The sequence below is a fragment of the Equus caballus genome, chromosome 22, assembly GCF_041296265.1.
Source record: "Equus caballus isolate H_3958 breed thoroughbred chromosome 22, TB-T2T, whole genome shotgun sequence".
Lineage (NCBI taxonomy): Eukaryota > Metazoa > Chordata > Mammalia > Perissodactyla > Equidae > Equus > Equus caballus.
The window spans coordinates 11,364,068-11,391,657 of NC_091705.1; the positions used below are offsets into that span (position 1 = coordinate 11,364,068).

The window sequence follows — 27,590 nt, forward strand, 5'->3', positions numbered from 1 at the left end:
GAGAAGTGATTGGATTTTGGATATCCTGTGAGGGTAGAGCAGAAAGTGTTTCCTGATGGATCAGATGTATGTTGCGAGAGGAAGAGAAGAATCAAGAATGAATCCGTGGTTTCTGCTCTAGGAAACTGGGTGAATGGTGGAGCCATCTACAAGGTAGAGAATAGCAGGTCTGGGATGAGTGGATAGCAAGAGTTGTTTTTGGACATGCAAAGTTGCAATGCCTATTCAACATGTAAGTAGAGATGTCAAGCAGTCCATTGGGTACACATGTCTTGACTTTGAGAGATCCAGGCTGGAGCCTGCAGTGTGCGATCAGTTGGTTCAATATAAACTCTTCAATTTTGTTGCTTTAGATCCTCACAAACCCGATTCCAGTGGAAGAGAAAATGTTTATTTTCTGGACATTGAAGCATAAATCTATTTTATCCTGTTTGCCTTGGATCATTGTCATCATTCTCTGTGGCCAGGGGAAAGGGAAGCTCTGGTTGGCCAGGCCTTTGTCCTAAATTCCCCCATTCAGCCAGTGTGGGCCCAGCATACGAACTGAGAGTGAGAAATATTGATTCCTCAGAGAACTACGATGAGAAGAAGCTTGAAGGAAATGTTGGGAGACAGAAACTGTGAAAAATCAGTGGTAGATCTGGGACTCAAAACAGGAAACCCAAACTTTTGTAATAAAATTTTAAGAGAAAACCCCACAAAATAGGTTAACAGGTGACCCTAAGAGAAGAAAGAAATCCTCCAAGCAAGAAATCAAATTCTTGTGCCTAATTCCCTGTTTTAGGGTTCCATGTTGCTAGCTTAAAATTCAACAGTTCCAAGCTACCTATTGCAATGTAACAAACCACTCCAAAACTTAGTGGCTTAAAACAACAAATATTTTATTCTCTTCATGGTTCTGTAGGTTGACGGGCCTCAGCTGGGCAGTTATTCCTCTGGCCTTGCTTGGGTACAGTCAGATGGTGGCTGACACTGGAGTCATCTGGAGATTCTCCTGGGATCCTGGGGCAGCTGGGCCTCTTTCCCTTTCTGCATGGTCACAGGCCTCTCCTCTTCACAGGGCCTCTCCACATGGTCTCTCCAGCAAGGTAGCCAGACTTGTTAAATGGCGGCACAAGGCTCCCAAAGGTAAGTGTTCCAAGAAGGAGAAAGTTGAAGTTGCCAGTCCTCTTAAAGGCCAAGCCTGCAGTGTGATTTCTGCTCATTCTATTGGCTGACACAAGTCCCAGGCCGGCCCAGATTCAATGTGGGAACAGGAAATGGTCCAACACAAGGGCAAGGATACCAGGAGTGGTTCACTGGGGGTCATTTTTGGAGACCAGCTACCAAAACCACATCATAGGAAACCCAAGATTTTTGGTCTGGACCAGCCTTGCCCAAAATGTTTCTATCACATACTAACCTTACAAAATGTTCAGGAAAGAAAAAAGTATTACCAGGGCCGGCCCCATGGCCAAGTGGTTAAGTTCTCGCACTCCGTTTTGGTGGCCCAGGGTTTCACCGGTTCGAATCCTGGGCGTGGACATGGCACCGCTCATCAGGCCATGTTGAGGCAGCATCCCACATACCACAACTAGAAGGACTCACAACTAAAATGTGAAACTATGTACTGGGGGATTTGGGGAGAAAAAGCAGGGGAAAAAAAAGAAGATTGGCAACAGTTGTCAGCTCAGGTGCCAATCTTAAAAAGAAAAAGTTTTGCCGGTTCAGTTAGTTTAGAAAATGTTACATGCTATAAACAATTTTAGAATATCATGCTGTCCATTAAAAACTAGAGACTTGGGGCTGGCCTGGTGGTGCAGTGGTTAAGTGCACACGTTCTGCTTTGGTGGCCCGGGGTTCCCTGGTTCAGATCCTGGGGGCGGACATGGCACCGCTTGGCAAGTCATGCTGTGGTAGGTGTTCCACAGCATGTAGAGGAAGATGGGCATGGATGTTAGCTCAGGGCCGGTCTTCCTCAGCAAAAAGAGGAGGATTGGTGGCAGATGTTAGCTCAGGGCTAATCTTCCTCAAAAACAAAAAAAGAAAAAACAAAACTCATGTGATATTGTTTCATCTAGAGTCATGTCCTAGATTACTCCAAAAAAGCAGAGCTTGAAACAAGGGTTTATGTGCAAGTAGTTTTGTTTTGTTTTGATGAAGCAACCTTGAATAGGTAGAGTGGAAAGAGAGAAAGAAAAAAAGCCAGTCCAAGGGTGAGTCGATGACCACTGTGCGCAATGGAGGCTCCATATGGATAGGATCCCACTAGTGAGCTGTGTAGAACGCACCTCAGAATTTTCTCTCTGAGAGATGGAAGGAGGTATTTTTATTCACTGGCTGCAACCCACATTTGTCAAAGTTTTCTCCATAGTTGTTACCTCTTTCACATGTCTAGGACTGAACATGCATCAGAAACACTCAAAAGGTTCCTTCAGGCATCTCAGGCTGCAGTGACAAAGAAGCCCTGGGACAGAAAGCAACTGAAACATTGGTGACTGCGGCAAGGTACTTGTGCATGGTGGGGTTGTCACAGCAATGGCTGGAGTAAAACTGTGGGCTGAGAAGACGTGGTTGAGGCACAAGGTATTTTTATATAAGTAACATTTCTCAAACTTGTCTTCCTAAGGACCCCACTTTTCATATGGATAATGGTGCCTGCCATTGGCAATGTTGTGCACAACACAGTTGTGAGTACATAGGTCTAAACAGCCACTAAAGACAACGTTATACTGAAACAATAAAAACCGCCATCTCCCAGTTATCACGCCTGGTTTCTTATAGACTGTGTTCATTCTGACATTCTGGTTGAGTCCGTCTTAGCACTGATTGAGCACCCATTGAAACACACCTGCACAAAATCTCCTTTCCCCCATATACACCCTCACTTACACTTCTACCACTAAGGATTCTGGCTTGTGGTGGACATAAGTTAATTGCCTATATAGCATACATTTCTCTTAACAGCACCCTACATGTGAATTGAGTGACAAATCAGTGCATTCCATATTCTGGGTTATTTCATAACCCAGCCCTAGTGACTGGGTTAGAGACAACTCTTGGTGATTTTCCGGATGTGGATGAAGGAGCCTGTTACCCCAGCTGTTATTGGTAACCAGTTTGTGACCACAGACAGAGCCAGCCTTGGGAAGAAGCCAAAAGTGTGGGAGGTAGAGTTAAAGTAAAAAGACTCTGGAGGGCCTGGATCAGCCGTTACCTGAAGTTCAACTTACCTCCAGATTTCTGTTACATGTGCCAATAAGCCTCCCAAACTGGCTTAAACCAGTTTGATTTTGGTTTTCTGTTATTTGTGACTGATTACATTCTCCTTGATTGCTTTTTTGTAAAGGATAACCAAATTTTCAGACTCAATTAACCATATAACTATTAATCACGAGGCCTCATTTTTCAGGATGTCCCCAAACTGTAGAATAAATAAATATGTATTTGACATGATTTCACCATTTTTCCCCCTAGACACATGTGCTTACAAGAGTAGAACCCTAATACCCTTCCAGAATTTTGGTTGGAGGAGTACAAAAGGGAGAGGTCATTCTTTGAGAATAGATTTCCCAATTTGAGGGGCATTCTATAAAATAACTGGACCCAAATAACTGACTCTTCGAAAGTGAAAAGGTCGGGGCTGGTTCCATGGCCGAGTGGTTAAGTTCTCGAGCTCCGCTTCAGCGGCCCAGGGTTTGGATCTTGGGCGCGGACGTGGCACTGCTCATTAGGCCATGCTGAGGTAGCATCCCACATGCCACAACTAGAAGGACCTACAACTGAAATATACAACTATGTACTGGGGGGATTTGGGGAGAAAAAAGCAGGAAAAAAAAAAAAAGATTGGCAGCAGTTGATAGCTCAGGTGCCAATCTTTAAGAAAAGAAAAACAAGTGAAAAGGTCATGAAAGATGAGCAAAGATTGAGTAACTCTCCCAAATTAAAGAAGCTTAAGGAGATATGATAACTGAATGCAACCCGTGATCCTAGAATTGGATCCTGGACCAGAAAAAGGAGATTAGTGGGAAAATTAGCAAATTTTGAATAAGGTCTGTAAATTAGTTAATAGTCTTGAATCAATATTAATTATCTGATTTTGAGAATTGATCTGGGATTATGTAAATTGTCAACGTTTGGGGAAGCTGGATGAAGGATATACAAGCATCTTTGTAGTATTTTTGCAGAGTTTTTGAAAGTTGGAAATTGTTTCAAAATGAAAAGTGAAAAAATTATTTTTAATTAAAAAAATAAAGAACAGGTTTGGATTGACCCTTTGTTAATGCACTGATTAGAATTTTCATTGACGTGATATTTCATGAATACAGAGAGCGTATGAGTCTACAAAACTGCCTGGAAACCCATGCATTTGCAAGACTCAGAATTCATTGTTCTACTCTGGAAGATGCCAAGCTGAAGCCAAATCTATTTCTTTTATGATGTCTTATTAAGGTCCCTGACCTGGGCTTGGAAGAACGCAAAAATGTTTCGGTTTGAGAGTAAGACAGACGTCAATCCAGAAAATTTTAAAAGCAGGCAATTGTTCAAATAAGGGTTTCAATTCAGATTGGAGAGCAAAAGGATTTGACAGAGAAATGTGGAGGAGGCTCATCTGAGTGGGTTGTTTTGGCGCCCATGAGTGAGTTGTAAGCCAGCATTTAGAATGGGTGAGCCTGGAAAATAGATTTGGTGGAAAAATTGGATGATTCACTCACCAATAATAATAGTGATAAATACTGCTGACAAGGAACTTTTAATTAGCAAATGGAAAATAAGACCAAGACACATATGCTGAGTCCCTTAGAAGTGAGGTCAGAACAAATTCTTTTCAAAAATGGAACATTTGTAGTAGCTCCTGGCCCTGGAATCTATTGATCTTGTGTTTTGTTTTTTTTTTCAACGTGGGAGATATGTTCTTCTCTCTTTCAGAGGAAATCTAATTACTTTCCTGCTGAGTTAACTTGAAGATTACTCTCAAATGCATCGGAAATCACTGCGTAGTGTACTTACTCCTTTCTCCAAGTACAGAGAAGTATCTCAAGTTTTATTTTTCAGAATCATTAACTATGATTCTAATTCATATTCTGCAACTGGAAAAGGAGGCCACGACCAAATTCTGGGAATCAAAGCCTTAACTGGGGAAGAGGTTTAGAGGACTTTCTGTCCTAGAGTGAGGCATTGACTGGGCCTGAGGGGATGGCACCCTCAGGGCATTCAGGAGGAGCGTGGTGTGCCTCTGCTTGAATTTCTACCTCAGAGGTGGGCCACCCTATACTAAATAGGATCATCTCCGATTTTACCTTTTTTCTATCTTCTGACAGCAAATTCCCTAAAATTTCCTCTTCTATACTCTTTGTTCTCCCACTTCTTCCTTTCTCTTCTCTTGTCTCCTTTCTTCTTCTCAGGTCCATAACCACAGTCTGCTTTGCCATCAACTATAGAATTTCATTTTGCATGATTCTAGGGAGTAAGATGTTGAGAACAGGAGTAAAATGATAGCAACAAGCATTAAAAGTCTTCCTGCCACTCAGGCTTTCTGGACCCTCCAACTCTGACTTCAGGTTCCATCCAGGGTTTGGTGTAACCATACAAAAACATTCTCATTTTATCATTCCCTTGAGGGTCAATGCTGGTTTCCAACCTTGTCTCATCCCTTGTTTAAGTCAAAGCACTACTTACCAGCCTCCTTGGTAATCCTGCTTTTTATACCCCAGGGGGTCTGAGTTGATTGCACTATTGTTTCCAATTTTTCACTGCTTATAATAGGATTTATATATTGTTGGCCTTTGCCTGGTGACTTTCCAGTGCCTGCCAGCAGAATGGACAGAGTATACACCACACATTATTGTCTTATGGCCATGTGACTTGCTTTGGCCAACAGAATGTTAACAGATACCATATAAGCAGAGATTTTAAGTGTGCTTGCATGGTTTAGCTTGGACTCTTGTGCTTTTGCTGTCTCCATGAGCATGTTCTAGGTAGCTGCTGTTTCTAGAAGGAGGGACATGTGGAGCAGTCCTGAACCTGACCCACAGTCTGCAGCCAAGCCCAGCCAACTCACAACCTGAAGCAGAACTTCCCCAGCCAACTTGCACATCAAAGATTGTGAAAAATAAGTGATCCTTTTTATAAGCCACTGAAATTTTTATTGTTGTTACACAGCATTACTTCAACAATAGCTGATTGATACAGAGCTTTCTTGTTTTCCCAGTAATGAACACATTCTTCAGTTTTACATCTAAGATTTGTCATTGTGTGAATTTTGGTGGGAGGCAAGTACCCCTGACGATTCCCGTTCCCAAGAGCGATAACGCAGTCGTGTTATGACTGTGTATGACTATGTATGATTACGTATGATTGGCTGACTAAGCCAATAGGATGCTGTCCTCCTCCCAGAACCTTGAACCTGGTGCACGTGATACAGATAAGAAGAGACAGTTTGGAATTAATTTCTTTGGTGGTAGCAGGGTGGGCATGATATCATACCAAAACTCTTCCTAGAGTAAGATTTTAGTTGCAGGGGCCGGCCTGGTGGCACAGCAGATAAGCGCACACACTCTGCTTTGGTGGCCCAGGGTTTGCCAGTTCGGATCCCTGGTGCGGACATGGCACCGCTTGGCAAGTCATGCTGTGGTAGGTGTCCACATATAAAGTAGAGGAAGATGGGCACGGATGTTAGCTCAGGGCCAGTCTTCCTCAGCAAAAAGAGGAGGCTTGGTGGCAGATGTTAGCTCAGGGCTAATCTTCCTCAAAAAAAAAGAAAAAAGATTTTGGTTGCAATTTTGCAAGCCTAGCTTCCCATGGTTGCTGCCCATTTTCCAGCTTTCCTATCAATTCTGTGAACAACTGACTAATTTCTTTTCTGCTTCAGTTAGTCACATTCATTTCTGTTGTTTGCAAACAAAAATCCTGACTGGCACAAATAGCTCATCTGAGAAATATCATTTGAGAACATAAAAGCCTTTTAAATTTATTTCTAAAGCTCTAAAATCTCTGGAGCCCTGGGAGCTTTTGCCCCCAGGAAACTATATGTTAATATTTCTATGAAACTATACCAAGTTACATCAACAAAGAGTTAATCAGAAAATCAGTTTTCATAATTTTGGAAAAATCTTTCCTTCTCTACACCTACATTAACATTGTCTTTCTAGAAGAGACCAGATTTTTCAACATGAGGAGTCTGGCGTGCCTTCACAAGTGCGGAAGCAAGGAGTGGAACCAGGTTAGAAATCAGCATTGAGGGGCCGGCCCTGTGGCTGAGTGGTTAAGTTTGTATACTCCAATTCAGTGGCCCAGGGTTTCCCCGGTTCAGATCCTGGGCACAGACCTAGCACCGCTCATCAAGCCAGGATGAGGCAGCATCCCACATAGCAGAACTACCAGGACCTACAATCTTTAAAAAAAAAAAGAAAAAAAAGAACTCTATTAAAAAAAAAAGAAAGAAGCATTGGGCCTCAAGGGAATGATACAAATAATGATGTTTTTGTAAAGAGATTCCTCAAAAAGTTAAATATAGAACTACTATATGAGCCATCAATTCTACTTCTTTGTTTTCAAAGGAAACAAAATCACTATGTCGATGAGATTTCTACACTCCTGTGTTCATTATAGCATTGTTTACAATAGCCAAGACATGAAAACAATCTAAGTATCCATCAACAGATGAAAGGATAAAGAAATTTGGTATATATATATAGATAAACGTATTTATACACACACAAACACACAAACATACACTCACAGAATGGAATACTATTCAGCCATAAAAAAGAGGGAAATCCTGTCATTTGCAACAATATATGAATAGATCTTGAGGTCATTATGCTAAGTGAAAATGTCAGACAGAGAAAGGCAAATACTGTGTGATCTCACTTATATTTGGAAACTAAAAGAACCACAAAACAAACTCATAGAAAAAGAGATCAGATTTGTGGTTACTGGAGGCAGGGAGTAAGGAGTGGGGGATTTGGATGAAGGTGGTCAGAAGGTACAAACTTCCAGTTATAAGATAAATAAGTACTGGGAATGTAATGTACAATATGATGATTATAGTTAACACTGCTGTATGGTATATTTGAAAGTTACTAAGAGAGTAAGTCCTAAAAGTTTTCATTATAAGGAAAACACTTTTTTTTTCTTTTATATCTATATGAGATCATGAATGTTAACTAGGTTTATTGTGGTTATAATTTCACAACATATGTAAGTCAAGTCATTATGCTGTACATCTGAAATTTATACAGTTCTGTATGTTAAAAAAAGTTAGGATTCAAAGACTTAAGAGTCCTGGCTTCTTCTCTGTGAGCCTCAGTTTCCTCATGTATAAGATAGGCATAATAAATTGGATATGAAAAGGTTTTTAAACCCTAAACAGCTATGCAGAGGACAGCTGCTGTTGTTACATTCTGACTATATTTTGCCATACTCATCTCCTCAATGAGACTAAAAGAAAAAAGAAAAAACTTTGTGGAAAGATTGATTGCTAGTGGCCACTTCTGGCAAGCAATGAACATTGCAATAAGAACAAAAAAAAGTGAAAGACTTAGGCTTCTTGAGGTTTTTGGCTTGGCCCCCAGCTAGTCCTGATTCCAAATGCTGGCCAGCAAAATAATACCATCACATTTAGTTAGGCTCTTTTGAGATGTTATGGAACATGCGCTGGAAAGAGCAGGCCGGGGGTATGATGCACCTGGGACTCCCAAGAACGCTGCCGAAGCTCAGCCAGGAGAGGCCACTGAGGCGTTCCAATCATGTAAACGGAGTGATTATGTGAACCGAGTGTTTCTACTTGGCTTGGACATCAGAAAAATGGCCCAGCTAGTTTGGAAGAGAAGGTAGTGTGCCTGCAAACCTAGACTTATCCTGAGTGACTTCTCCTGGGAAACACTGCCAGGCTCTTGGTAAATCATATAGCCTAAGACAGAGATTGGCTATATTAGCTGTTTTTTTGTCTTCTTGACTACAGCTTTCCAAAATAAACCCTCCTGTATAACTACTTTAATGAATGAATCTGTTACTACAGAGTAATCAATGAACTCCTATTTAGAGTCAACAACGCCTGTCCCAATATGCCAGTGGTTCCCAAAGTGTGGTCCCCAAACCAGCAGCATCAGCATTAGCTGGGAACCAAGAAATGCAAATTCTCAGGTTCCATCCAGGACCCACTGAATCAGAAGCTCTGGAGGTGAGGCCCAGCAATCTGTGTTTTTACAGGCCCTCTGGGAGATTCTGACTCACACTAAAGCTTGGGAACCACTGCCCTGTACCATCTCCTTTGGCCTATTCAACAACATAGCTCCAACTGTTCTTCCCTCTGCTCTGATATCATCAATTTCTTCTTCTCCATTGGATCATTTCCCTCAGCACACTTATTCATGCTGTTATTTTTCCCATTGTAAAACAAACATTCTCTTGATCTCACTTCTCTTGCTATAGCTTCATTCTTTTCTTCACTTTAGTTTGAATAAACACAACTCTTCGAAGGAACTGTCTATGTTTTCCTCCCAGTCTCCTTTAAACTTACTCCAATTAGGCTTTGCCATGAGCACTTCAAGAAACCGCTCCAGTCAAGGTTAATCACTGACCTCCATGCTGCTAAATCTACTAGGCAATTCCCAGTGTGCATCTTACCTGAGCACTCCCTCTTCCCAGGAACACTTCCTCACTTGGCTTCCAGGTCCCCACACTCTGCTGGTTTTCCTTGTACCCCACTGACTCCTCCTTTTCATATTTCTTTGTGGGTTCTTCCTCATCTCTTTGGCCTCTTAATCCTGAATGCCATAGAGCTTAGTTTTTGGCCACTTCTCTTGTTCATCTACCTTAGGTGATCTCATTTTTATTCTCATGACTTTAAATATGAACTATACGTTTATGACTCTCAAATATATATTTCCAAACCAGATGTGTCCCCTGAACTCTAGACTCTTATATCTCCCTGCTAAGCTGATAAAACACTTGGATATCTATTAGATATATCAAAGTTATATCCCACTTGACCTTCTGATCTTCCCTTCCCCTACAAAGAGTCTTCTGTCCATGGTCTTCCACACTTCGATGATTGAAAATGCCATCCTTCCAGTTGCTAAGGCCAAGATGCTCTATTATCCTTCTCTTTCTCCCAAAACATACATGCAGTCTAACACGAAATCATGTTGGATCTACCTTCAAAATATAAACAGAATCTGACCACTTCTTACCACATCCAGTGCCACCACCCTGGCCCCATCTGCCATCATCCCTCACCTAGACTACTAACATTGCCTCCTGAATGGTGTCCCTGCTCTTCCATTGTTCCTGTACAGTCAATTCTCAGGAACTAGAACAATCCATCTAAAACAGATGATCACGTCATTCTTGGTCTTAAAGCTATGTAGTGGCTCTGGTGATATTGGGACTTAAGATAAGAAATATATGTTTGGTCTTCATCCTGTTCCTGGCATAGAGCTCCTAAAACCCTTGGAATTTTCTAAGTGAGGAGAGCAGTAAAGATGTCTTTAGTTTTGTTAATGAGGGAACTTTTGAAAGCACCTAAGAATGAGACCCAATTGCCAAAGGAATAACTAAGTGATTAGAGGATTGGAACTTTCAGTCCCATCCCCCAACCTCTCTGGAGGGGAGAGGGACTGGAGATTGAGTTCAATCACCAATGGTGGGTGATTTAATCAATCATGTCTCTGTAATACGGCCTTCATAAAAATCCAAAAGGACAGGGTTTGGAGAGCCTTTGAGCTGGTGAACACTTGCAGATTTGGGAGAATGGCATGCTCAGAGAGGGCATGGAAGCTTCTCGCCCTTTCCCCATATCTTGCCCTATGCATCTTTTCCATCAGGCTGTTCCTGGGTTATATCCTTCTATAATAAACCAGTACTCTAGTAAATAAAATGTTTCTCTGAGTTCTGTGAACTGCTGTAGCAAATTATGTGAACCTAAAGAGGGGGTTGTTGGCACCTCTGAATACAGCCAGTGAGTCAGAAGCACAGGTGACACCAGGACTTATAATTGGCATCTGGAACAGGGGACAGTCTTGTGGGACTGAGCCCTTAACATGTGGAATCTGACACTATCTCCAAGTAGAGTGTCAGAATTGAGTTGAATTGTAGGACATCCAGCTGGTGTCAGACAATTGCTTGGTGTGGGGTAAAAACTCACACATTGTAATTGGGTGCAGAATCAGCTTCCTATTTCATTCAAAGTTGGTCAGTCTTCCCCCTCAATTGCCTTTCCCTCATCTCCTAACTCTCTCCACCTTTTCTCCTGCTCCAGCTATATTGACCTTGCTGCTCCTGAACCCTCTGGCTTGCTCTTGCCTCATAGCCATTGAACTGGTTGCTTCCTTTGTCTGAAATGGCTGGGTTCCTCAACTTCTTTAAGTCTTTTTGCAAATGCCACTTTTTAAAGCAAAGCTTACCTTACCCACACAATTTAAATCATAGCACCCCTACTCCATCTTACATATCCTGCTCTTTTTTTTCTCATTGCACTTACCATCTTCAACATAGTACTTACCAATCTAGTTTATTGCCTGCCTCCCTGCACCAGAATAAAAGTTTCACAAGGGCAGACAGCTTTGTCACGGATGAATCCCCAGCTCATAGAGCAGTTCCTGGCACATGGTCAGCACTCAATAAATATTTGTTAATGTTCAGCTGAATGAATAAATGAATGTGTGAGTAAATGCATGTGAAATTATTTGGGGCCTCAGTGATACTGATGTCATCAACTCTGTGTCTTTGATCTTGATGCATCTTGTCCAGAGGACTTGGAAATTTTCCTCCAGTTGTCATAAACTCATATGGACTTCATTTTTGATTGCTATCATCACCGAACATCGTATCTCCAAAATCTCAAATTAAACAGAACATAAGAATGGAAGGGGAAGCAGAAAAGGAAGCTGGAGGCCCCAAACTGTAAACTGCAAGGGGAACTTACACTTCTAAGCTTGAAAATCTTCACTGGTGCTGGTGTCAGTTTTGTACTGAGGCTAGAAGAAAGTGATGGCACTTGAAACACGACTGCAGTTGAGTTCAGTCTACAGAGAATTGGGAAAAACACAGAAGACCCTGGTGACAGCTAAAAAGAATGGCAGGACATTTCAAATACAGGTCATGGGAGTCAAAATTGAGCGAATAACAAATGAATTGTGGCTGTGGCACACAAGAAGGTTCAGCTGTTCCTTCAGCAGCAGCAACGAACCTGGAAAGCAGACGATATATCAGTTTCCTACTGTTGCTGTAAAAAACTACCACAAACTGAGTTGCTTCTAACGACACAAATTTATAATCTTATAATTCTGTGGTGTGAAATGAGTCTCACTAGGCTAAAATCAAGGTGTCGGGAGGGCTATGTTCCCTGCTGTAGGCTCCAGGGGAGAATCTGTTCTTTTGTCTGTTCCAGCTTCTGGAGGCTGCTCCCTCTCTTTGGCTCATGGTCCCCTTCCATCTTCAAAGCCAGCAACGGCCATTCAAGTCTTTCTCACGTGGTATAACTCTGACTCTGATGCTTCTGATTCCCTTTTCCATATTTAAGTACCCTCTGATTAGATTGTGCCCACCTGGGCAATCTAGGATAACCTCTTCATTTTAAAATAAGCTGATTAGCGACCTTAATTCCATCTGCAGCTTTAATTCCCCTTTGCCTTGTACAATAACGTATTCAAAGGTTCCAGATTAGAACATAGACATCTTTGGGGGACCATTATTCTGCCTACCACAGAGGGTATCTGGAACACAATAGTTTTTTTGTTTGTTTTTTAAGAAATGGATTCTCGAAAAAAACAGAACCAGCCCAGACAGCATCTCTTTATCCCTGTTTCTCACTGACAATTCAAAGTGTTGAGCATGCAGGGGCTGTGCAAAAAAATAACATGACTGATTAGAAACTAGGAAGCATCCATGGCTGACACTCAATAAGTATTTCTTGGATGGATAATTGAAAAGTAAAGTGAGATTACAAGTGCTTTTGCTTAGAGGTGCAGCTTCCCATAGGAGCATTTAGGATCTTTCGGTGCAGATAAGACCACTTCCTACAATTTCCTATCTGTCATTATGTTTTATGTTTGCAAACCTTACAGATAAGTAATAGAGACTAGAAGGAAATGATATTAATAATCAAATAATAATGTTTTGGAGTTTCTCAGTGAATGCTGCTGGCATTGGGTAAATCTACAGATAATTTTCTGCTGGCTTACTTTCCTTTGGTATAGATGATCTATATAAGTTTCCGATTGATTTTCTTTAGGTTTCTCCCTCTCCCAGTTTCCATGAGTGTTGGTTAATAATGGATGAACGAACACTGAAATGCAGGAGGGAATTCACACATTTGTCATCGATATCACCCTCCCCTAGACTCTCCCACTGGTCCTAACAGAAGATAACATAGGCCCTTGGTCAGAGGACTCTGTCATTTCCACTGACCTAGAGATCCACATCTCCATACCTAAACTGTGCTCAGCACATAGTATGCCCTCAACAAGTATTTGTGGATTAATAGATTGGGTTAATCATTTATGAAATGAGTGGATTGCATCAAGTGAACTTCCTCTCAGTTTCACATGGGGTTCTTCAGAAGCAGGCCCTGAGACAAGGATCTGTGTGCAAGTAATATGTTAAGGGAGGATTTCTGAAAGAAACAGTTAAGAGTGTGGGGAAGACAGGATGGGGAAGAGGAAGAAGCCAAGTAAAGGAGTGATTTTGGGCAGAGCCCCAGCCTCCTCTGGATCCCCCAGGGAGGCTCCAGAGTCAAAATTATACCTCAGAGTTTGTACTTTCTTGAGGTAAGGAAGCTGGCTTGTATATTCTGGTACTAGTCACTTATTGGCCAAAGGCCACCCTAGGGGGAAGTGAACCATTGGGCACTTCCAGCTCTCGGCAAAGTGGGCAAGGTGGCTCCAGTAGCCCGAGGGATGGCTTCTGAAGAGAGTCGTGGGCTGCTGCCTATTAAAAGCAAAAATACAGAAGCCTAGGGAGGGGCCCAGAAATAGTCAGAGAGATTCAAGGGTATCTAAACAGACCCCCAGCAGCACTCACCACAGCTTCTTCCAGCTTTACCACTGTAGAAATATTGCTGCAAAGTGACAACGTGTTTGTGCTCGTGTGTGCAACAATTCATATTTTGAGAATTCTGAGAGATACTCTTGTACTTGAGACACGTTTGTCTAATAAATATGGCTTCACTCCCAAGAAATAAAATTCTCCAGTGGTAAATCTGGCTTTAAATGACCATGGTATATATAATTTCTGTGTTTAAGAAATTCTGTTTGGTTGTTTCTAGGGGTATTTTGGACTTTTTTAGTCCAGCTCTACGAGTATAGTAGTATACTTGTACTATACTACACAAGTGTAGTATACCACAAGTTTAGTAGAACTGGACTAGAAAAATGCAGTTGACCACATGCTAGTCCAAATGTCCTCCTAATCAGTTATGGTATTAATTTGGTTTAATATTGATGTTTTGGATAGTATTTATGGCATGGTTAAAAAATCATAAAACTTAAGGCACATGTTCTCTGGCTCATTTGTGAACAAATATCTCAACCATTAAGGAAAAAATTACTGAAAATAAAAGAAACTGAAGAGGCCTGGAACCAGTGAGGGCAGAATGGTCCCTCGGAAGATTAAGACATTTCACTTATAAAGCTTTAAGTTAATCTGGTTTCCACTGAGGGCAGGTCAAAAAGGCACTTGAAAGCAATGCAAAGTGTTGGTTTTGGATCATTTTAATGCTAAAACACATATTTAAGCCATTTACACAAGATAAACTAACAATGTTTTTGGCCAAGGGCCTGCCAATTACTATGTTAAAAGAGCAGCACAAGAAACCAGGAGCTGTTTGGGATGTAATTTGAGCCTGTTCTTTGAACCAGCAAAATTGTGAAAGATCAACATGTTCCTGCTTAAGACCAGCTTGTTTCTGTAGGCAATGGGGCTTCTGTGTGTCAAAACTGCTCTTGGAGCTATTTATCTTTATCTAGAAGTGACTGGCAGTGTTACTGAGATACTGTTTGGCCAATGGAGTTACAAACAGGACGTAATGATTCAACTCATCTAGAAACGGCAATCGTTAAATATACCACATGTACTTCAATCATAAGGAAGCTGTTGATAATGATGTTGATAATGATGATGAAGAGGAGGAGGAGATGAAGGATACTTTTCCAAGCCTCCTTCTGCTGCTAGAGTGCTCTGAGGCCTTTGTACTTGCTCTTCCTTCTGCCTGAATCTTGTTGCTCCAGATCCTGACATGGTTGGTTCTTTTCTTTATTGTGGCATAGTCCAAAAGCCTCTATGAGGCTTTCCTAAACCTGATCTAATATTGTTTTCCTGACACACAGACATGCTCCGTGACATTATTCTACTTAGTTTTCTTCATAACACTAATCAGTAGCAAAGTTATCTTGTCCACTTACGTTTTTACATATTTGCTGTGAGTCTCCTCTAGGCTCACCACTCTCATTTATGGAGGTCTCGGACTCACAGTCCAGCCCCCTGCTGTTCCCATTCCTGGCTCCATCCTTTACCATGAGGGGCCCCCATACATGCATGTGAACAAGCCCGTCTAAGCTTCATCCAACTCACCACCACACCTACAGAGGCTGAGGCACAGCACAACAGAAAGAGAATTGGTTGCAACTTACTTAGAAATTCATTTAAAAAATTAGATAGGTTTATGCTTGGATGGAGAAATGGCAAGATATGTGACAAAGCAAGTACAGTAAAATGTAAACGGTAGAATCTAGGTGGTAGATATGCAGGTGCTTGTGTTTTATTTTTCCAGTTTTCTGTATGTTTGAAAATTTTCATCATACAAAGCTAGAAAAAACATTAAAAAACACAAGAACTCGTGTGGAAGTCAGGAGATCTATGATTGGGTCCCAGCTCTCCTCCTCATTGGCCATGTAACCTTGGACAAATCCTAAACACTGTGAGAATTAGTTTCCCTATATTAAAAAAAAATTCATTTGGCTATATATTACTCAGGACTCTTTTGATTGGAAGTGATGGAAAGCCATCTCAAACTAGCTATGACACAGAGAGAGATTGATTGATTGGCATGTGTAACTGGGAGGGAGGGCACTTCAAACCAGACCATTTGGAATTACTCCCCATCTCTTGACTCTGCTTCTCGTCATGTGTTGGCTTAGTTTTTCAACTTCAGATGGACTTTCTCCACACAACACGGAAAGGGAATGGCCACAGATCTTACCTCTTTCCAATTTAGTAACCTCGCATGTAAAAGACGACCCTCTGTCCAAAAATCCATAATGTAAGATTCCAGGGAAGAATTTGGATTGGCCTAGAATGAGTCATGAGCCTAGACTTACAGCCCTGGGGGTGGTATGTGATTAACTAGGCCCAGATCACATGCTTACACCTGGCTGCCAGGCTGCCAGGCTGCCAGGGCACTGTGACTGAAGGCCCAGCAAAGCCACATAAAATAGGAGTGGGGCTCAGTCCCCATAGTCTAAGGGACATCGTTACCAGGGAACAAAGGAAGGAATCATGGAGAGAAGAGAAAACAGATGCCTACCACAGCCTGAGCTCTCTAAGGAATCTTCCAGTGCTCATATTTCATAAGTGCTGATGAGACTACCGTGTACATTATAGATGCTCAGAACGTGTTTGTTGAATGAAAGATGTACATAAAAAAGCCATGAAAAAGGCAAATTATTTAAAATGTTGTAATGGGAAAGTTCATTAGAGACTAGCTATTTTAACTCCTTCATTTCACAGATAAAGGAAAACGAGGCCCAAAGAAGTTAAGTGCTATTCCCAAGGACACGTGGTTACGTCTAGAACTCAAGCATTCTGATCTTCCACACTCCCTCTCCATCTCTCTTTAAAGCATTCTTTCTTCAGATTCCCTTTGCTCTCAACTCTCAACAGATTAAGCATCAGCTAATACCACCCAGGCGTCCTGATAGCAAAGAAAATAGAGGCTAAAAATTACAAAGAAAAGGAAACAAAAAAAAAAATCCACTTTTGTTTAATTGTTATTCTGATGAGTTAAGCCTTGGATTCAACACTGACAGGCTCTCCTAACAGAGAAGAAGACAGATCCCTTGGCTGTCCCCACAGTCAGCTTGTGGATGAAAGTGTGTTTATACAGCTGGCTCAGTCCAGAATCAGCCAGTGCTGAAAACAGTGGGTGAGCAGGCTGATAGCAGGCGACAGCTGGGAGCATCTGTTTCCCTTAGAGACACCAGGCTACAATACTGCTGTCCTCTAACCCTTGGGCCCGGCTCCCCTAGGGACCTGGGTGTGTTCCCGGGTTTCAAGATGCTGACAGGCAATTCACTTGCTAATACATCCTAAGGGTACTCATGGGTCAGAAGTCTCTAGTCTGGGATTTGGAAGTAAAGCTCAGAATTCAGATCAGTGGGTGAAGTTATTTATGTTCAGCTCCTAAAGCACGCTTTAATTCTGTAGTAAAAACTGTCAGAAAGAACAGGTCATCCACTTCCTTTCCTTCCTTCCTTCCTTCCTCCCTTCCTTCCTTTCCCCTTTTTAGATAAGCAAGAAGGAAGAGCATGCTACTCTTCATTTTTGTAGAAAAGCAGAATTATGCTGCTCTTAACTTCTCTACAAAAGTTAGCCACATTGGCTAGCATCTTGAAAAACACCTTGGGTCCTAACTGAAAAATGAGCTTCATAGAAATGAATATTAGACTTTGATGGTAACCAAAAGATGAAGAATGCCCGTCTTAGTTTGGGTTCCCCTGAATACAGGCCCTGAGACAGGAACTTAGGTGCAGGAAGTTTTTTGGGAGGTAGTCGTAGGAAGGTCATAGTCTGCTATGTAGGAAGCAGAGGGACTATGAAGAACAAGGCAGGCAGGAAGGAAAAGTCAACGTAAGGATGCTTCCTCAGTTGCTGCTGCAGGCAACCCAGGACTTGTACCCTGATAACGGGGAAGTTTACAGGATGCCTTTCAGAAATGGCCTGAAGGACAGAAGGCTGGAGCATTTAAACCTTTCTTTGGTTGAAAGTTGTCTCTGAGGGATGTTAATACCCAGGCACTTCCAGGCTGTGCTTGGGCATTAAGGCTGAGCAAGCCATTGCAGCACTAGAAATGGCCCCGGGCCAGAGGGCAGAAAGAAAGAGAAGCTGACAGTGCAAGTTGGAACTGCCTGCCAGAGATGAATTCAGAGGCAGCCAAGGGGATGTAGTAGGGATACCAGAGGCATCTGCTAACAAAGTGCCAGCAGCCAGAACAAACTCAGATAAGCTACAGATTAATTGGTGATTGGAATATGGAATTCCATTATACTATCCTCTTTACTTTTGTATATCTTGGAAATTTTCTACGGTAAGAAGTAAAAAAAAAAGTTATAGCTTAAGATACAAATTTCTTTCTTTCAATGTCATCTTCATGCTTAGAAGAAACAATGGAATAGATGCTAAATAACCTAATTTTTCTTTCAAATAGTACTATCAAGTATGCTCCTCCTTGTAAAGATTGTAAAGGATAGAGAAATGTTATTGGTTCTAAACTATATAAAATAATAAAGGTTAAAGATTGTAAAGGATAGAGAAATGTTATTGGTTCTAAACTATATAAAATAATAAAGGTTAATAATTCCAAATGAATGATATGTTTTAAGTTTTCTAAGACTGCACTGAATTCACAGAAACAGACAAGATAGCATAGGCAGATATTAAGAAAAGAAAATTATAGGGAGGGGGAAGATTCTGACTGGTCCTCTTATTTTAGCCAAAGTTATACTCAGAGCATCGTGGACAATGAGCATCTATTGTTTGCACAGCCTAGCATCTATGTCTCCTGCTCTTGGAAAAGTTCCTCAATTTCCTTTCTCCATTTTATGCGGTTTTAGTGAGATTATGAGTTCAAGATCTTGCCTTCTCTTGGACAAGGTGTGAACACATGATCCAATTTATGCCATAAAATTTTTTTCACCTGGAATTCGGATCTTGAACAGAGGAGACACAAGTACCAGAAGTAGATGAAATCAATTCGTCTCGTGGTTGGACCTGGAAATTTTGTCCTCTAGTACTTGCTAGGTAGCTAGAACTTCTCTGCTTCCTATCTTTCCTGGGAGTTTGTCAGTTGCCTCTGTGAGCTAACCCATCCTTTTAGCAAATTTATTTATTTTTTTGTTTTACTTAGCCAAAGGGGATCTTGGTCACATCCAACCACTCAACCTTTGTCAAGTGTCCGTTTTGTCTGCAGCAGTGCCACCACCAACTCTTCCCCTCTCTACCAATATGCGCCATTCCACTCACCAAAAGGCAGAGAGAGAATGACACACTCCTTTAAATCTTATCTGGCCTTTGACCGGCCTCCCTTTGGTGTAAGTGGCACTCTGCTTGTTCCGGGCCTAATTTAAGAGGTCTGGACTTTCATTCCTGTGGTAGGCAAAATTCTAAGATTGCCCCCAAGATTTCCACCCACTAGTGTACACACCCTGCACAATCCTCTCCCCTTGAGTGTGGGCAGAAACTGAAAATGACAAGAGATCATTCCTAAAAGTAGGTTACTAATCACTGGCTTTGTGTTGATGAAAAGGGAGATTACCCTGGGGACTTGGACCTGATCAGGGGGGTCCTTTAGAAGGCAGAAAAGTGAAGAGGCTTGACCTTGCTGGTCCTGCTGACCTTGAAGAAGATGAAAACTGCCACGGGTTCTACATCTGCAAGGAACTGAATTTGGCCGACAACTGGAATGAGTTTGGAAACAACTCTGGGCATCAGATGACACTGCAGCCTTGGGTGACACCTTGACTGCAGCCTTGTGGGACAGACCTGAGCAGAGGCAGCATAAGTGATTGAGAGAAACTGTGAGATATTTAAATCTGTGTTGTTTTAAGCAGCTACATTTTTGGTAATTTGTTACACAACCATTAGAAATGAATACACGTCACTTTCTTTATGACACTACGTTTCTGACACATTTGTTAAAGTAATAGCATTTTCCAAGAATAGCAAATGGAGAGAGGCTCCCAGAGAACCTTGACAGAGGGGGCTTATCTAGGGCACAAGACACAGCAGACTTTACGACTTGACATAAGGCAAGCAATTCCTCAGCTGGCTTTTGGTTTGGGTTTGGGGTTTGGGAGAGGGAAGAACAGGGTGATGGAGGTCACCAGATTTTTCCTGAAGGAGATTTACTGGTAGAGACCTTTCTTTCATAGATAACATTTTGATTAGATAGATAATTGTTCTTTCTTAATATTTCAGTAAGACCTGAGAGCTTCTGCACCCAAAGCAGTTTGGAAATTTGAAAAATTAGGTCTGAAGGCAGATTAGATGGAATTTCCTTACTTTCACTTAACCTATCAGAGGAAGGCAAGGGTGGTGTCTGGGTGGGTGTCCAAGAAAAAGGGGTCTAGAGCAGCATTGGGAGGTGATTATTACAAATAGCTAAATTCTAGAAACACAGCAAGGAACAGTATTGTCTAAGAAATGGAAGGGAGCCTATCTATGCATTTTTTAAACTTTAACATCTTTTCTTTTATTCCTGCTTGTTCCAGTTAATATTGCTGTGTAAAAAGTCATTTCACATTTAATGACATAAAAGAACAACCATTTTCTTAGGCTTATAGATTCTGTGGGTCAGGAATTCAGACAGGGCACACTGGGGATGGTTTGTGTCTGTTCCCCAAAGCCAGGGCCAAACTTTCTGACACTATGTAACAAGGACCCTTTTTCTATGGCTTTAAATAACATCTTCCTTAGCTCCCTTCCAGCCCTCACTGCAGCCTACTTCAGGCCTTCTAGACTTCTGCTAACATTCTCCTTTAGGATCCCTCCCACCCTTGCTGCTTCACCTAGTCCTAAAGCCAATGCCACATAGCTTATTTCATGTTATTTTGTTATGTTTTGTTATGATATTCATGCTACTTCCAAGTAACAAAATCTGTACCAGTTACTATCGCCATGTAATAAACTGTTACTGTTTCTATGTAATAAACTTTCCCTCCCACCCCTAGAAGTCGGTAGTAGAAAAATAAAGAAAAAAGTCTGAAGTTACCTTTGGGGGGAAGTGCAAAAGAGAGAGAGGGGACATGACTGGTCAGTGAGGATAAGGTGGATGAACTTGAAGGCACTGAAGTTGTCCAGAACCACGAGGTCATCCTCCTAGCCACGGCTGGCTTTCTTTGGGCTTTCACTGTCAGGCCTGTGGCAAGAAACCCTCAGTATGAAAGCTGGTAAACTGTGGCACTGTTGTTGGAGCCTGTGATCAAGTACTGGCAGTAGTGTAAATGAGTGATGTAAAACAAAACCCATTTCATTATGCTCATAAGTTCTGTCGATCAAGATTTGGAAAGGGCAAGCGGAGATGGCTTGTCTCTGCTCATAATAGCTGCAGCCTAAACTGGGAAGACTCAAAGGCTGGAAGATAATCCATGGCTGGGGACTGGAATCTTTCCAAAAGCCCATTCACTTGCAGGTCTGACTGTAGGTGCTGGCTGCGGCTGGGACCTTATTTGGGGCTATTGGTCACATCTATACAATCATGGACCACAAAACAACATTTTGGTCAACAACAGAACAAATATACAACAGTTGTTCCATGAGATGAGTACCATATAGCCCAGGTGTATAGTACACTATACCATCTAGGTTTGTGTAAGTACACTCTATGATGTTCGCACAACAAAATTGCCTAATGATGCATTTCTCAGAATTCTTGTTGTTAAGGGAGGGATAATTGTTATGGTCTTCCTGTGTAGCTGTTTGAGCTTCCTCAGAGCATGGCAGCCGGGGTCCAAGAGCAAGCAAGAGAGAACCACAAAGAAACTGCATTGCTTTTGCGACCTTTCCTCAGAAGTCACCTGGATTCACTTCTGCTATAGCCATAAGCCAGCCCAGATTCAAGGGGAGGGAACAAAGATACATCCCCTAGATGGGAGGAGTATCAAAGTCACAACGTAAGAAGAGCTTGTGAGGTGGACAATATCGTTGCTGCCATTTCAGAAAAATAATTTGCCACACTGTCACATAACAAAAGCAGTAAGATGATCTATTACAAATGTAGAACATTCTGTGGTTACTGGGGATATGCCAAATCCTTTACAATAAAAAGCAAATAGCACAGATATCAGACGGTTAGAGACTAAGTCTGTGGAGACAAAGATCACTCTGTAAATCTGTCATGAGAATCTTAGGTTCAGAACTTGGGAGCCCCAAAGTCAACATCCATTTCTTCTTGAATAATTCTTCTGGAATTATTTTCCTCCACTTGAAGTATATCTTTTATAAACATTTTGGTTCATGGTAAATTTTCTCAGTTTTGGTTTATCTGAAAATATCTTCATTACATTCTCATTCTTGAATGCTTATTTATCTGGTTGAATAATTCTAGGTTGATGTTTCTTTAGAATTTTGGAAATACTTCATCAGTAATTTGAAAATACTATTTGCCATCTTCTACCTTTGATTTTTACACTGAGAGAGCTCCTTTCAGTCTAGTAATTTATTTGTAGGTATTTTGTCTCTGTTTGCTTTCAAGATATTTTTCTTGGTCGTCTGAAATTTCAGTATAATGTGTCTAGGTTTGGATTCCTTTTATTTCTTTAGTTTGGGATTCATGAGCTTCCTGAATCTGAGAGTTTTGTTTTTCATCAATTCTTGAAAATTTTTTGCTCTTATCTCTTAGAATGTTGCTTCTGCCCTCTTCAGTTCTTTGATGTTCCTGGTATGGTGTGGTTATTAGGCATTCTATCCCTATCATTCTATCTTCCTTGTTTATTACCTCCTGATCCATACTTTCCATCTCTTTGTTTCTCTGATCCTCATTCTGGGTAATTGCTACCTTCCAGTTTGCTTAATTCTTTCTTAAGCAGTGTCTAAGTGATATTAACCCACCTAGGGTGTGTTTTTTCCAATGATTAGTTTTGTATTTCTAGATCTTTTATTTAATTTTTCAAATCTAACAGATTTTTTTTTTGTATTTTCTTATTCTTTGCTCATGTTTTCTACTCCCTTATACATTTTTAAAACATTTTAGAAACATTTATTTTATATTCTTTATCCAATGACTTCAAAATCTGAAGCTTTCACTGCTGAGGCCAGGGTTCATTTCCCGACCAGCGAACAACACCACCTTTCTGTTGGTTGTCATACCGTCGCAGCTGCGTGTTGCGGTGATGCTGAAATCTACACCACCAGTATTTCAAATACCGGCAGGGTCGCCCATGGTAGACAGGTTTCAGAGAAGCTTCCAGACTAAGACAGATTAGGAAGAAGGACTTGGCCACCCGCTTCCAAAAACAATTGGCTGTGAAAACCCTATAAACAGCAGTGGAACATTGTCTGATACAGTGTCAGAAGGTGAGAGGATGGTGCAAAAAGTCCAGGCAGGGTTCTGCTCTGCTGTACACAGGGTCACTAAGAGTTGGAATTGACTCAACAGAGCTGACAACAAAATTAACTCATTTAAAACTATAAACACTACAATTGTTTTGTCCTAGTTTATCATTGATCTTTTAGATTCATTTTTGGTGACTTTTGCTGTATAGAAGTTTTTAATTTTTATGGCAATAAATTTTGTCCATTGTTTTCTTTATGGCTTTTGGGTTTTATGTCATGCTTATGAAACATCACATTGACTTTTCCAATATGCAAATCTGATCATTGCTACTATTTTGTTCTAAATTATATAGTAGCTGCCCATAGACTATAGGCTAAAATCCAAACTCTACAGAATGGCATAAGGCCTTCCTGATTTATTCCTCACTTAATAGCCAGCCCTTCTTTCCATTTTATGCCTCATTAGTAATGAGCTACTTAGAGTTCCCAGAATTCAGTCTTTTGCAAGTCTATGCGTATTTGTATACACTGTTTTCTCTGCTTCAAATGCTGTCTTCTTCCCTGACTCTCCCTTCCCTGTTCTTGTGCGTTCTCAAATACTTTCCTATGTTACATCTTTTACTGTCTTAGTACTAACTGCTTACTCATTACATTTATTACAATGCCAATATGCTAAATATTTTACATGCATTACGTCAATTATCCTCAAACAGTCCCATGAAGTAGGTATTGTTATTTCCATTTTCCAGATAAGGAACATGAAGTTAGTAAAGGTTAAGTAACTTTCTCACTATTAGGTATGTAGTACATGGAACCTCCAGGAAATGGGCCCAGGTTTACTTGATTTCAAAGTCCTACCAAATAACTACTATCCTATACAGAATAAATTTATAATACTTATATTAGCAATTCTCCAGCTTTTTGATCTCAGGACACTTTTGTACTTATAATTGAGAATGCTCCAAATATTTTGTTTATGTGGGATATATTTACTATGTTAAAAATTAAAACCAAAATGTAAAACAATATTTATTTATTTAAAAATAACAATAAGTCCATTACATGTTAATATAAATAACATATTTTAATGAAAACAAAAAAAAACCACGTAGAGATAAAATTGTCATCTTTTGCATTATTGCCAATCTTTTCATGTCTGGCTTAAAGAAGCCAGCTAGATTCTTATTTCTGTTTCTGCTTTCAATTTGATGTACTATGTTGTGTTGGTTGAAGTATATAAAGAAAATCCAGTCTTCCACAGATTGTTACTGGAAATGGAAGGAATATTTTAATGGCTTTATCAGATAACTGTATATACCGTAGTCTTTCTTTATCTGAGAGGGATGCGTTCCATGACCCCTAGTGGATGCCTGAAACCATGGATAGTACTGAACTCTATATCTACTAAGTTTTTTCCTTTGCATAAATACGTAAGATAAAGTTTAATTTATAAACTAGGTACAGTAAGAGATTAACAATAACTAATAATAAAATAGAACAATCATAACAATAGACTGTAATAAAAGTTCTGTGAATCTGATCTCTCTCTCTCTCTTGCCTTTCTTCTTTTTGGGATGACGGGAGATGACAAAATGCCTATGTGATGAGATGAAGTCAGGTGAATAACGTAGGCATTGTGACACAGTGTTAGGCTACTATCGTCACAAGGAGGATTGTCTGCTTCTGGAACATGGTTGACTTCAGGTAACTGAAGCCATGGAAAGTGAAACCATGGATAAGGGGGGACCTCTGCATTCTTTTTTGATACTACACCAAAACCGAAAAAGTGGTAGTTTTTTTGTTAAAGATTTTGTTTTTCCTGTTCCTCCCCAAAGTGCCCCCAGTACATAGTTGTATATTTTAGTTGTGGCAGGTGGGATGCTGCCTCTTCATGGCTTGATGAGTGGTGCCACGTCCGTGCCCAGGATCCAAACCAGCAAAACCCTGGGCTGCTGAAGCAGAGTGCGCGGACTTAACCACTTGCCCACAGGGCCGGCCCCTAAGTGGTAGTTTTTCAAAAGTTAGTTGCAATATAAAATTCGAAATCATATCTATGAACTTTTTGTATGTTTTACACTCATGAGAGAATGAGAATGAAAAAGGTAAATAAACATCTTAGAATTACTATAAAATAACAGTTTGACACCACCGACCCCTTGACATGGTCTGGGGACACCCCATGTGTGGACCACACTTTGAGAACTGCTGCATTATGCATATATATAATATATATATATATCTCATTTAAACTGTATATTATCTGAGGACAAGTTTACCTCTTCTGTCTTTATACATGTACACCTGTGGCTGGTATAGCTGATTCTTGGTGGTCCCAGCTTGTGGGCTGTGTGTGCTTGGCTTCTGGGATTGCCTGCTGCTGAGTCCTCTGGCTCCCCAGTCCTCCTTTCAAGCCTTCACTTCCCTAGTACTTCTCTTGTACAACGTGTAATGTCTAATTACCTGTGGAATACAGGAATGCCCATATTATACAGAATATACCTCCCAATTATACAGTACTAATTTATTTTCCAAATTTTAATAACAGTTACTCCAAGAGCAAACTGGACACTTTTGGTATTACATACTTATGTGTCACTTATTTGAGAAAGAAATTTGATTCTTTACATATTTCATGGTAATAAGCTGGCACTTAATGTTTTTTTTCTTCTTAAACTAACATTTACTGATTACTTACTATGAGCCTGATACTTTTCTCAGTACTTCATGTATATTAGCTTATTTAGTCCACATGACAACTCTATGAGATAGTATTACTATCCTCATTTTTCAAATGTGGAAACTGAGTCATAGAAAGATTAAGTAAATTTTTCAAGGTGACACAATTGGTAGGTAGCAAAGCCAAGACATGAACTCAGATTCTCTTGGTTCTATAATCCTTGCTCCTAACCACTACACTACCACTGTCTATCTTGACTTAAACATTGTTTTCTTTTCTTATTCAAGCCACTTATTTTAATAAAGTTCCCTAATTCCCTTTTAAATCTAAAATTCTGTTTTCATAGATAACTTTCATAATAGACTTTTTTTATCCTTTTAATATTTCTTCATAGAGAAGAATACTAGCAGAAAAATACACTGGATAACACAAAAGTTATTAAAATGGATTTGGGATAATTAGCAGTTGAGAAATCTTTCCTGTCCAATTAACGCATATTTTTATCTAGGAATCCCAGAGCAGGAATCAGTTCTGACATCTCATTCCCATACTAGCCCCAAACTGCCTCCCTGGCTGTTATTCTTGATTGCTGAAGGCTCAGATTCTTGGTTGCTTCCCTCTCTTCTGAGGAGCTTCTTCCATCATCCTCCCCACCTCACGTCTACAACCAGGCCAAAGAGAAAGTCCCTCTAGTTCAATGATTCTCAAATTTTAGAAGCATCAGAACCACTTGGAGGGTTTGCTGAAACAGATTGTTGGGTCCCAAACCCAAACTTTCTGATTTGCTAAATATGGAGTGAGGCCTAAGAGTTTGAATTTCCCTAAGAGTCCAGGTGATGCTGAAGCTGCCGGTCTGAGGACCATACTTTGAGAACTATTGCCTTACTCAGTGCAATCTCTGCTTCTCAAGGCAGATTTAAAGGTGGTTATATGTTAAATAATTCATGTTAACAGTTACAAGGAAATATTGAAGGGATTACAAAACGTTACTGAGTCTTGGTCTTAGATGCTAGATGGTAAAAGGCCACCCACACTTTCATTCTCCCCAGTGCAAGGCTGGCCCCCACGTCCCACACGCAACGAGGCAGAACCCTGTTTTTTCCTACTGTATAGGAGGGATGCAAGGATTGAACGAAATTAAGCTCTTAAGTGACACCTCAGTAAATGATGGCTACTTTCATTTCATTTCATATCATACCGCTAGTCGGCTACCTACTCAGTTCAGAGGGTCATATCCTTCAGGCTTATTAAAGGGCGGCGTGAGGAGAAACAGGCAACGGCGCCTGCGCAGCTCAAAAAACGAGGCTCCTCTCGGAGTCCGCGCGGAACCTCCGCAGCCAGGTGGACCACTCCGCAGCAGGGGGCGGAGACAGAGCTGCAGGTGGGCGTCTGCTTCCGGCCACGTGATCACAAGCACGCCCAATGGGGAAGCCTGACGTCACCCCCGCTTTCTCACCCTGGCAACGGGCGGGTGACTACTTCCGGTGCTGTGAGGGCTCCGGGCTGACGCGGGTGAGTGTCCCTGTTTCTCACGCTGTCCGCGCTGCTGCCGCTGTCGCGCCGCTCGTTTCCTCTGTTCGGGTCGCGTACGCTCGCTGGGACGTCCTCTCCCGGGCCGGGAGCGGGCGGCTCGCTGGATGCCCCTTCCTTGGGGCGGTGCTGAAGG

At 41.1% G+C, this 27,590-nt stretch overlaps 1 protein-coding gene and 1 long non-coding RNA gene across 14 annotated transcripts in view; one reads left to right on the forward strand and one right to left on the reverse strand.

Annotated features, from left to right (window-relative positions):
* Positions 1-27,415, reverse strand: part of LOC102149908 (uncharacterized) — a 45,862-nt gene extending 18,447 nt beyond the window's left edge. The window contains exons 1-3 of one of the 2 annotated variants that reach the window (XR_289231.4): positions 27,141-27,415; positions 25,524-25,707; positions 24,266-25,246 (exon numbers count right to left, since the gene is read on the reverse strand). This is a non-coding gene — a long non-coding RNA (uncharacterized lncRNA). Of the gene's footprint in view, positions 1-24,265; positions 25,247-25,523; positions 25,708-27,140 lie in introns of those variants that run through there. The other variant, XR_011430800.1, reaches the window with a different exon arrangement.
* TASP1 (taspase 1) overlaps positions 27,228-27,590 on the forward strand; it is a 244,078-nt gene continuing 243,715 nt past the window's right edge. For 8 of the 12 annotated variants that reach the window (XR_011430799.1, XR_289232.4, XM_070247226.1 and 5 more), the window contains exon 1: positions 27,329-27,436. The gene's annotated coding sequence lies outside the window, so the exon portion shown is untranslated. Of the gene's footprint in view, positions 27,437-27,590 lie in introns of all 12 variants that reach the window. The other 4 variants (XM_070247229.1, XM_005604474.4, XM_001492241.6 and 1 more) reach the window with 3 other exon arrangements.